Source organism: Hippoglossus hippoglossus, chromosome 2 (assembly GCF_009819705.1).
Source record: "Hippoglossus hippoglossus isolate fHipHip1 chromosome 2, fHipHip1.pri, whole genome shotgun sequence".
NCBI lineage: Eukaryota > Metazoa > Chordata > Actinopteri > Pleuronectiformes > Pleuronectidae > Hippoglossus > Hippoglossus hippoglossus.
In genome coordinates, this window is record NC_047152.1 from 8,347,454 (window position 1) to 8,359,648 (window position 12,195).

A 12,195-nucleotide genomic window follows, 5' to 3' on the forward strand; every position below is an offset into this window, starting at 1 on the left:
AGCTCAGACGAGTCAAAATATATATTATATACAGAATAATATGCAGGAGTGAAGGCTAAAGGTCACAGCTTAATAAATTTCATTTGTCTGGTAAACAGCTGAGAGGGGAACGGGAGGACGTGACGCCTGAGGCCGTGCAGTTGGACTGAAACTCAGGCGAATGCCGCAGCGCACACTGAGTCATCATCCGTGCGCCGCGGCCGCCTGTCAAGCTCGTCCTACAGCTGCTTCATTTCCATTTGAACTCGCCTGTGTACTGTACATCTCCAACTCCAGCCGCTCAGGTACGCGTGCGCGCCCCTGCAGGTGCACAGGCACGAGGCGGCGAGGCCCTCACGTGCGTCTTTTAAATCCACTGTGCAACTCGCATTATGCTGGAATTCACACAGGTTGTCTAAACAGTCAAACAGCGGATCAATACGCCCATCGATCGGTGGCATTGAGACTGAACTGGTCGTGTCGAGGGGGCAGGAGATTCTCACTAGAGCTCTCGGCTGGAGGACGCACACACAGACACACACAGGCACACACAGGCACACACAGACACACACATACACACACATAACCCACAGCACATGTGTATATATAAAGAGAGAGAAAGAGAGAGAGGATCTGGTATAAACCGCAAATATCTATGTGCACACATTTATGAACACATTTGTGCCGTCTTCTTTCTATCTGCCTCTCTACCCACTCCAACACCAGGCTCCTTGGGGCAAAACTAACTACCTCCACACCAACGCCGCCCCGCTCATCTCACAGGAGCACATTCAGGTCCTGTCTGTGCAAGTCAGAGCAGTCTGCCAGCAGTTTGTCTCAAAGTGAGGGCATCCAGTCAGCTCCGGCAGCTGAATATCAAGCTGGCTGCCGCCGCGTCTCCCCGCGCTCAACTGACACAGTCGATAGCTCTGCATTATTCATGGGGACGCGAGGGGCCGATGAGATGGCCTCTCATTGAGGGCTGGATTTCAACAGTCCCAAACTTTACAGGGGCTGGTGGACGCGTGACACCTTCAACAACTGTTTATCGTCAGCAAAAATGACAACGTGCGGCGGCGGGGAGAGGGCAGGGAACTTGAAAGGGCAGGGAACTGAACTTGTAAGCAAATTCAGAGGCAAATTTGTCGGTTTTCAATGAGACAACACGTTTGACAGTTTGCAGACAAACAAGCGAGCGCCGGCGCCTTTTAAATAAAACGCCACGGAGCTAAAATAGCCCCAGTCTGACAAATAAAGTACATATTATGACTCTCTTGTCAGCTGCTCTTGTTTCCTATCAAGTCAATAAACACGGATCACAAAGTTAACATGAAAACCTGATGCGTGCAGTAAAAAGAAAACAAATCACAATTTCAAATGTGGCTCATCCGTGTTTGCTGATTTCCATTACACAGACTAAAGACATCAATTAGCTAAACTGCGTCCATTCAAAAGAAAGAAAAAAGGAATAACAAGAAAGAAAAGAGACGGTTATTTGGAGTGAATCAAACAACGAGGACCAGAGGCAATGAAACACGTCAGGCTGCTTGATATCAGATCTCAGAGGAGAAATTTGATGGGCACCGATGAGCAGAAGGCATCTCAGGAGAATTGGACAGAGGAGAGATTTAATGTGATCATAGGGGACGCTCATCTTTCAGAGAACGGGGTAATAATGAGCAATCAATAACGTCCTTAACAGAGTTAGAGCGAGTGGCTGACAGCAGATGTAAGGCTCCGGCTAACAGGCTACGTCTGATCTCACATTACCGCCCTGGATCAGGCTTTAACACGCATGCACACACACATGCACTCACACACACACACACACACTGTATGTACATGCAGCATATGGACCAACAAGCACATACATATGGACACACACACTCTCTTTACTCTCTGTGCGCCTGTTTTTCTCTCTCTCACACACACACACACACCCTCCTCAGGTGACATGCACCAGCGTTGTGTCATTGCCTATCGATCAATAGCTGTAATCACATTCACAGACTATGAACATGGTAGGAGGCCGGGCGCCGTGAACGCCGTGCAGCGGTTTATCTGCAGATTTCACGGCTAACATGACAACCCACGGCTTACACATTCTGTCAGCTGTACTCGCAGGGTAATAAAATAAAACACGCTATTTACTTTATTTATCAGGTAAAGTCTGAACTGCTGCTGTCGAGGCCACTTAGGCGTAGCCAGCGTTCAGGCTCAGGGTCTCAGCCTGTGCCTGAAGATGACGTACAGCATTCGGATTGCGAGTAAGTGGGATTAATTACATATTCAGTGAGTAACTATCTGCACCAGATATCCAGGATATACAACTGAGGCCCACAGCATGAAATTAAATGTGACCGACCAATACTTGAACCCATGATCGATGCACTATAGCTGTCATCAGTAAATTTAATCAAAATCACATTTCTTACGCTGATTTCAGACATGAACATTTCCGGACTTTGCCTTTCACATAAAGAAGAACGCAGCAGGAGATTGTCCCGAGTCAGATGTGCTGTCAAACAACAGGAACATTCAGACAAGGGGTGGAGGAAATTCTGTGGTTTTGTTTACAGCACATTGACCTCGGCGTCGGCCCTTATCGCCAAAAGCTCTCGAATCTCGCCATCTTTGTATGAGTCCTCTTTTTCCTCCTGAGATATTTGTATTCTTACAGTCTCACGTCCATCACGTCAATTTTCCTGCAGTATTCTCACATGGGCTCACTCGGACATTTTCTGGACAATTTACGAGGGGGATGGCAGGGGAAGTTTCCTGGAACATTTCCGGAGCAAATGACTCGGATAATTGCATTCTCACATACTTGGAAAATATCCAAACTGATTATATCGAAAACTTACCACATAGACTTCTACGACTTGTATTCATTTTTAATCTACAGGTTTAGCACGTTATAGACATTATCGGCAGTAACCATCACATCCTTCTACAGCATCTCCACTCAAAGCCACTGAGGCTGTGAGAAGCAAACAGACGCCAGATATTTAATACCTCTCTCTCCTCTGCTCTGCATTTCCCCTCCAGTTCAGCCTGATCTGGAGTGAGAAAGACTGTGACCTTGATAACAGTGTTGCTGCGCATGTTTGTTTGTGTGTTGGCAGCTTCATCCACTTTCACATATTCTCCTCCTCAACATTTCTCACAGCGGCAGCAGTTAGAGAACGTCTTGTTTTCACTCTCCCACTAAATAAATAATTACAGATTTATTAGTGTGGGCCGCAGCTCCGAGCCTGAGGGAAACACATCATCTCTACTTGTTTGTCACCTGGAAAATACAAAAGCTTGTCTCCAAAAGACGAAGGACGGTCCAGCTTTAGGAGGCACTGACAGGAGGGCGATATTTCGGTGCCGGCTTCTCTCTCTAAATCTCGGAAATGAAAAAGGCTGTGATTGGGTCCCTGGCATAAGAGACACCCTGGGTGATAAACATATTCCGCTCCGTGACGGATATGGGTGCAGGCAGGAAGGAGAGGAGGAGCTGAGAAGGATGCAGCCGGGGAAAAAAGGGCGTGAAGTATTTATTGAAGTGATGAGTGTTGTGATAAGGAGTGACGGTGCTGTCCTGATGGAGGGGGAATGTCATTCCACCGCCGGGGTCCCAGGAGGGAGCGGAGTAAAGGCCGAGGACGGCGGGGCTGACGAAACGGCTTGAAAACCACGCTGTGATATTCTCATTTTGGAAACTTGTGGTATTTTTCACGTTTTAGTACTAAAGTAATACCAACACAACTTCGTACATCTCCTTACAAAACCCTATTTACCTGCTCCTCAGCACTGCAGCTGAAAAAAGCCACAGTAAGTCCATAGACGGCCTCATTTTGTCAACAATATCATGCTGTTGCGGCAGCTCCAGCCCTTGTCAACAACTTGTACTAACAGCTGACCAGATGTGTCCGAGGGCCTCAGCGTCTCCTAGCAACAGCAAAAACGTTACGGCGCGGTGAGCGAATCTGAGGCCGCACAACACAGATTTCTACACTGTGTCATTTCTAATGGTTCGCTGTCCAACAGTCATTTTAAGTCCCGTCACTCGTGCTGCACACGCTGGGCGCAGATTACCCAGCGAGCGCCCCCGAGTCAACGCCGCTTCCCCGGGCTTAATCACAGGCTTTAGCGCTGCCGTTCATCAGGTTGTTAGTTGCGCAGCAGCCCTCAGACGTGGCGACGGGCCTCTTATCTTATCAGTCAATCGGCAACGGCACGCAGGAAATGAGACACACAACAGCGATACTGCCAACAACACTCATCTGTCAAGACTCAATTACCATACTGTAGCACAAAAGATGTGCACAAAACAAGATGCATTGCTGACGTTGTACGAACGAAGTCATTAGTCGCGTCCATATAGGGAAAGTAAAAGCTCGGCGGAGCGAGGGGGGGGGCAGAGGTGTTGTTTTATTTGGCGAATCTGTGCAAAAGAGGAAGTGGTAAACTTCCTGCTGCTCAGACATAAATCCGCCTTTTTCTAATCATGAGTGTGTGTTTGTTTTTGATGCAGCCCATTAAATTACTGTACTCGTTCGCCGCCTGAGTCTGGAGACAGGGAGGGAAGAGGGAGGGTGGAGGACATATATAAAGAGGGAGACAGATAGAGACAGGAACAGAATGGGAAACAGATTCACACAGAGAGAAACAAAGACTGAGACAAACACACAGAGCCGGGGAGAGAGGGAGAGAGACACAGACAGAGGAATGGAGAGCGAGCGAGATAAGGATGCTGGATGTGTGTACTGCATCCCAAGGGATCACTTACTCAGTATAGACACAGTACTGGAGGACAGAGCACAACAAGGGTTCATTGGCCAAAATCTCTCCTCTTTACACACACATACACACAAACAATCCCTCCAAGCAATATTCCTGTAAGCACTCGTCCACTGAGAATAACCGCATTGACTGAAGTGGAGTGGAGGAAGGAGTGGAAGAGGACGATAGAACGAGGGGAGGAAGGGAGAAACAAAATAAAACGGAGGGATCAGGACGAGGCAGGAGGAGGAGGAGGAGTGTCCACCTGGCCGGTGTCCAAGGGAATTAAACAGTCTGTTTACCATCTCAGCGCCTCAGCAGCGCCATGTTAGCCTAATGGCACGGACATGAAGCCAATTGATTTGTGGACCAATAGACCTGTCCCACTGCACGGGCAGATTACCTAGATCACTGGCTCCGCATCGAGTAGACATCGCTTCTCATTCGCGCCCCACAGGCAGCGGGATGTGAACAGGGTTTAATGCCTGAGTGTGGGTGTGTGGGGCAAGCGTGCATATATGTACACACTGGAAACAAGGGCTTAACTAACATATTTCAACTCGCACATTATTCCCGATTATATTTTCTAAATGGTGATATGCTCCTATTTGGGGATGAGGACCCAAGGGCTGGGTAATAATGGTCGAGCGCCCTCATGTCGTCTATCTAGCAGAGTTTCAGAGGCAGGATGACACCTCAACCTTGCCTCTTCCAGCATTTCTATAAATGCCATCCTCACACTCTCCTCTTTTGTTCTCGGATTCTGCACTCACCCTATTTTCTACTTCCTTTCCTTCCTCCTCTCTGAAGGCTCCTAAGGGGGTTCGTCGTGGATTCCCCACAACGCAGCTACGACTCAAAATGACTCTTTAGCAGCTATAGGCCTGGACTGCTGGGGGACTTCCCATGATGCACTGAGGTCCTTCCTCTCCCTCCATCTGAACGTCCATCTGTCGGTTCATATCCCATTAACACATGTTCCCCCTCTCTCCTGAAGTTCAGTGCTCTCTCATCTCTCCCCTCCTGTCGTCTTCTGTAGGCATTTCAGTGTCCGGATCTGCCCCCATGATCATTGATGCTATTATTACTCTAATTATTATTGTTACTTACTATACATCTGTGGATCTTTCATTGTGCCATGTTCTAAATATAACAAATATATATATAAGTATCCGCTTTGTTACAGCTACAAATCATGTTGTCTTATTATTTTAACAATTCCAGGCAAGTTATACTTAAATATTTGTGATATAGTTACAAGATATGATTGTACCAAAATTATAAAAAATCATTTACTTAGGTATTAGTAATATCCTCAACATTCACATGTTAATTGTCAAATCAATTAAAGAGGATTTAAAACTAGCATTTGAGTGTTTTCTTAATAGATAACAGCAACATTGACAAAGTGCTGAAGTGCGACATGTGACAACGTGTTAATATCGGATTCACAGTCAATAATACAGTTGACAGCTCTCGACTGTAGCTGCTTAAGCTAACGTTCCCATGATTGCTTTAAGCGGCTCTGACGTTATGTTAGCTTAGCAGGCTAAAAGGATGAGCCAATTCACGGCGCTGAAAGCTGGAGGTCCCGAGAGACGCTACTGTTATGAGATTAAAAATAATGATATGATGTCATCTAAACGTTTGCTTTGCTTCCGAGCTCGCTGCGAAGTCACGATCTAAAATCAACGTGAAACAATCGCCCAGCTTTGCTTTTTCACAGTCACAAATGTTTTGCGTAAAAAAAGTATATTCACATAATATTATGTAAATGTAAACAACGATTTCTAATATAAACACAATTATTCATATTGTAAAAAAAAATTCCCTCATAAAAACTATTATAAATAAATAAATAAAATGTTAAAATGTATATTTATTGTAGTTTAATATGTGACCCTTTAGAAATAAATGCAGCAGTAATATAAATACAGTGAGTGAGTACTGTTGTACCAGCGAGATACACTTGGCTCCGTGTGTGATGCACATCTGTGACATTAACGGTGCACATTGCTCCTAATTGAATCTTAAGCCCATATAAAAAGGCTCTCTGCTGCACAATGGCAGACCACACACACTTGAAACTACAGTTGTCCATGTGTACGGCCGTGGAGTGAGAATAATTCCACATTTTCCACAGTTTTCACTCACGTCACTGTGCGCGTTGATAAGCATGAAAATCCATTTATCTACAAAGGAACTGTATGGTCCATATTGGACAATGTCTCTTTCATGGTCCCTTGCAGGCCCTCCTCCGTCCACAAAGCCGCCCAACTGACTCCGCCACGTCTGTAATAGGCCACATTCATTTGATATAGACACATCAAGGGAGAGATTGCCGTGGTTGTGCCATGCATCAAGAGGAGTGGAGCCGGTTCACAGACACAGCAATATGCTCTGAACATAAAAGAACAATGAACACAAGGCAGATGCGGTTGGTCCAAAAAAAAAAAAGAGACTAAAATACAGAGGAAGACGTGCAGGCCTGAATTTAAACACCGAACATGTATCCCTGCATGAATGCATGAATGGAAAACCATATGGAGACACGGTGAGGCTCACTGTCATTATCATTCAGCCTTTTCCTCCTTCTGAGTGCTGCTCTCCAGACTGCGCTGGGAGGAGATCGCCCTCGCAGATGGAGATCCAGAATTAGGCCTCGGAGGATGAAGAGTAGGAGGAGGAGGAGGAGGAGGAGGAGGAAGAGGAGGAGGTGGAGGAGTTGTCAGATTACAGATTAGAAGGTGGGGAAGTGGTGGGATTAAACATGGTAGCCTGACTAACGCAGCTCACAGCTCAGCGTCATCAATTTTAGTCCCGTGGATTACGCCGCGGTCATTCCGCTGAAAAAGCGGCACTGAGGGAAATGTTTAAAAGAAAAACAACCCTCCTGGATATTGTTATTGAAACACTCTCCTAGTGGGGTCAATGTTATTCATTGCTCATCTAATCCATATTTGTGTAAATGAGGTGCACAGAGCTTTACAGCACAAGGCGGACACAAAAACCTCTGAGACTCTGGTATTAACGGCGATGCTGCGTCTTAACCACCCTCTGGCTAATGCAGCTAATGAATGAGAAAGCGCTAGCAGGCTAACGGCTCTAATTCTCCTTCACAGGCTATCATGTTGCAGCCCGGAGACGGATCAATACCATTTGCTCAACACACAGGAGGCCTGGGAATCTATAAAAGGGCTTTTATTGAGTAATTAAACACCCATTACTGTCCCTTGCAGCCAAACAATAAATTTGATCAGCCTCTCAGGCACAGATCCAGCCGTGATTAATACTCAGTGCATGCATGACATAAAAGACCACAATGACATTTGACTAAGTCCTGTCTTAGGCCCTTTGACGGTGCGGGGGGGACAGGAGTCCGGGTGCTTACAGAGGCACTTTCAAGGTTGTTCGGTGCGGCCGGAGCTACAACGGAGTTCCGAGTGATTCCGGGGGCCTCTGCGACAACATGCAGTCCGCCCCGGCCCCCGTGAGTGGGACGCTCACCAGTACCTGCTGTCCCCGAGGGCGCCATGGCGAGCTACACGCCCTGCTTTGTAGGAAAGACACAAAGTCTAATGGCAGTAAGGAGCTTAGCCTACGACCCCAACAGGCTGAAAGTACAGTTAAGACACTAACTCCAGATATTATTAATGTTAATTCTAATTGAATATAAATTTCTCTATTTTATTGACAATATTATTCTATTTTATACTTTCATGTGTTCTGCTGTGAATTTACCTAGTGTGGGATCAATAAAGTGTATCTTATCTTATGTATTTGTTAAGGTTGAGGGTTTTGTAGCTGCTGCTGTACCAAGAAATGTAAGGACATTTAAATTTGGCCTTCCCTATTTAGCATTTATAACAATATTTAATCTATTTATAATGTTTGTGTGTTAAGAAAACATAAGATAAGATTAGATAAACCTTTACTGATCCTCCGTAGAGGAAATTCAGATATAACACAGCAGATTGAAGGAAGTAGAAGCGTAAGGGGAAATTGTTTAAGAATAAAAATATGAATAAAAATAGAAATACTATATAATAAAGTATTTATTCCTATTTAACTTATTTGATAGTTGCACTTATATATAATATAAAATATAATATTAGAGTGAAATCCAGAGCAGACTAAAGCAGAAGTTTTGAAGAAAAAATAACTGCACATGCTGTGAAGACAATTTTTGAGAAAATACTTCAATTCTTGCAAGAGCACACTATCATGTCACACTTGTATTGGTTGTTGCTTCACTATTCACCCTTTTCAGACAAACTGAAGGCTGAACACTTATTTTTCCCCCAATTTCCCAATGTCCTTTTCTGCACTGGCACAATTCAAAAACCTGCTACAATCCCATCCTTGTTGGAGAATATTTAGCGTTGTTGAGCCAACAATATGGCATCTGGGTGATTCTCCTAAATATGAATGGCCCATTCACGGGGCTCAATGGAGTCGCTTGGCAATGGCCCTCCTTCCCCTCCCTCCTCCGTGCTCAAAACAATATTCAGCGCAGCGGTCTTGGCACATTTCCCCGAAATCAACAAAAGAGGAACTCGAAGCTGTCCCTGAAACCCTCAAAGCATTAAGCCTCTGTGAGATGCAAGTACTTGGCACAAGCAAAGCGATTTCACGACAATGGGCAAATCATACAGTGCTTTGTGAGATTTAGGGGATACAATAGCACTCGGTTTCCAAAGCACACATTAGTAAGCATGTCATCGGGACCCCCTGGGGGATTCGAGCAGCCTAGAGGATTGTGTAGTGAAGAGGATAAATATATGTTACTGGGCAAGAAGATGGAGCGCTGCCAATGCCTCCCTCCTTCACACAGCACACTGCGGTTCATGAGTGTGTGGAATACATTAATAGAATAATCTTCTGAACACACAAACTAACCCACAAACTGAACCCATTTGGCTTGTTAAGCATATACATTGCAGCACATCCAAAATCAATTTACGACCATTTAACGGAGCTCAAGGGGCGCTGATGAGGGGAGATGCTCGTCCGACCAAAAAAACAAAACAAAAAAAAAGCGAGCTCCTGCCATGAAAGTAAAACACAAAAAAAACAACACTTGTTATAAATGTGCGGCGCTTGCAGCCATGCTGACCTCTGAGTACTAAACAAAACAACAACGGACAAGCAGACACCCACTCAAAAGTCAATACCATGCGTGCCTCCTCTTCCTCTTGTATGGTTAATGCATGATGCCAGGTAGGGGAGACAGACGGAGAGTAGGATCTCATTATACGCTGCATGCTATCATTAGTTATCTACCACATGTGTCCATCCTGCCAACAGAGTCGTACAAGCAACATCCTAATGCTCTCGCCTGCTTCCAGTGGGGAAAACTTGGCCCGCAACACACACACACACACACACACACACACACACACACACACACACACACACACACACACACACACACACACACACACACACACACACACACACACACACACACACACACACACACACACACACACACACACACACACGGGGTACAAGCATAAGCAGACATAATCACACTTAAGAATACAAACACCTTTCTTTCCCAACAAGCCCGGCTGCATCACTTCTCTGCTTCCAGCTCCTCCAGTAAAAGAATCTGCAGTTTCTCAGTCTCGGAAAGTTTGTTAATCAATCGATTGACAGATAAAAGAGAAACTTATACTGTAAATGTTCATGTTCCCTGGCCTCTCGGAAGTTGTGGCTGCCGTTTTTGCCACTTTTTCCACTTTATTTTAAATTGATAACTCAAAAAAATCACTCGACTAATCGACCATCTAATCAATAACAAATATTTTGTCGCTGCGAGCTCTGTTCAGCTTTAGCAGGTGTTTTTGCTCTTGCTCCCGGTTTGTGTCCGTCTCCCAGAGGCCACAGGGAGCTGGGTGATGCTGTGCCACACGCCCAGCCACTCAACATCCCTTTGTGTCCATCGGCCTGGCAGCTCACCAAGCTTAAACATACACACACACACACACACACACACACACACACACACACACACACACACACACACACACACACACACACACACACACACACACACACACACACACACACACACACACACACACACACACACCCCCCCCCCAATGAGCCATTGTTCATTAACGCGCACGCACACCTTTGCCGCCTCGCAGACACAAAAAAAAAAAGTGTCCCCCAGACTTACTTGCAGCTCTCGCGCAAAGATGCCTCGCTAATCAAGACGTTCAGCTGCAGACTGGGAGGTGGTGGTGGAGGGGGCAGAGGGGGAGGAAGGGGCGGCGGCGGCAGACAGCCACCATCTAGCCAAGGCTCGCTGTTAACAAAATCAGATCATCCAGCCAGAGCCGGCCGGACAGAGAGAGATTACAGTCAGATCCTTCCTCTCTCATAGCTGTCATTTTCTCTGGCCCCTGTAAAACAAAACTCGTCGTTGGCGTCACCAGGCCAGACTAGTGGCGAGCTTCTCCACACGCCAATGCACAATTTAAGTTAACACTTCCACGGCAATAACCTAATTAGAAACGGCGTTTTCTCATTTGACGGCACAATGTAAAGGATAAGCTGCGTGCAGCCATGTCTGCCGAGGTCTAATGGTGCGGAATATTCCAAAGTGGAAGTTGGATTTTTCTTTTTTTTTTTATAAGTCCTTAGCATATTTAACGCTTCCACACGCTGAACGTTTTAATATCTGGCGGAGAATCCGGGCCATGGGTGGCGGAGATTGCCGCTGAAGAGTAAAAGGGAGATGAGCGGGGTCTGCTTAAAATTCAGAAAAGGGGGCAGCGGCTCGCAAAAAGGAGGTAGGAGGGAGAGGAGGAAAAAAAGACTACAGCTTTGATTTGATTAAAACCTACGAAAATGACGCGTTGCATAAAACGGAGGAACTTCAAACATTTTGGGGGATTCAGGGTTCAGAGGGAGGAAGATAATGTTGGAATTAACATGGAAATGGATTTAAGAGAAAGGATGGAAGAACAAGAGGTGGACACTGATCTTGAATCAGTTTTGGTTCCATCCAGTCCCACAGACCTGAGCTGACCCTGCAGCTGCTGTTGTTTACCTCTGACTCAACCAAAAACTCCCATTTCATTTCTTTAAATCGTTTAGTTTTTAACTGGAAAACTTTCAAATCACATCCTGACCATTGGCTAGAATATCACACCAGAGCGTTCAGGGAACTAAGTAGGATTCACCCCTGAGTCAGACCTGTGTGGATGCCCCTCACCTCAAATACCCCCATCAGATTTTGACTGGATAATAACCAGTCAGCACTGGGAGCAGGGAAGTGATGAGCATGAAGTGTCAGTCAAAACATAAACCCCAAAACCCCCTTTTTAGCCAATGGAAGAGGGAGGAGGAGGAGGAGGAGGGGAGGTTTGAGTGGATCATGGTGTCAAGGATTTAAGGAATTGGCGTCCGCTCATCTACGCAAGGAACACGTCT

At 45.8% G+C, this 12,195-nt stretch overlaps 1 protein-coding gene and 1 long non-coding RNA gene across 7 annotated transcripts in view; one reads left to right on the forward strand and one right to left on the reverse strand.

Moving 5' to 3' along the window:
- The window catches only part of LOC117775158, a 366,941-nt gene that overhangs the window by 112,344 nt on the left and 242,402 nt on the right, over window positions 1-12,195 (forward strand). The window lies entirely within an intron of this gene.
- LOC117774345 (fidgetin-like) overlaps window positions 1-12,195 on the reverse strand; it is a 42,001-nt gene that overhangs the window by 13,268 nt on the left and 16,538 nt on the right. Inside the window, exon 1 of one of the 6 annotated variants that reach the window (XM_034606777.1) lies at window positions 10,299-10,318. The exons of the other annotated variants lie outside the window; for them this stretch is intronic. The gene's annotated coding sequence lies outside the window, so the exon portion shown is untranslated. Of the gene's footprint in view, window positions 1-10,298; window positions 10,319-12,195 lie in introns of those variants that run through there. 6 annotated transcript variants of the gene reach the window in all.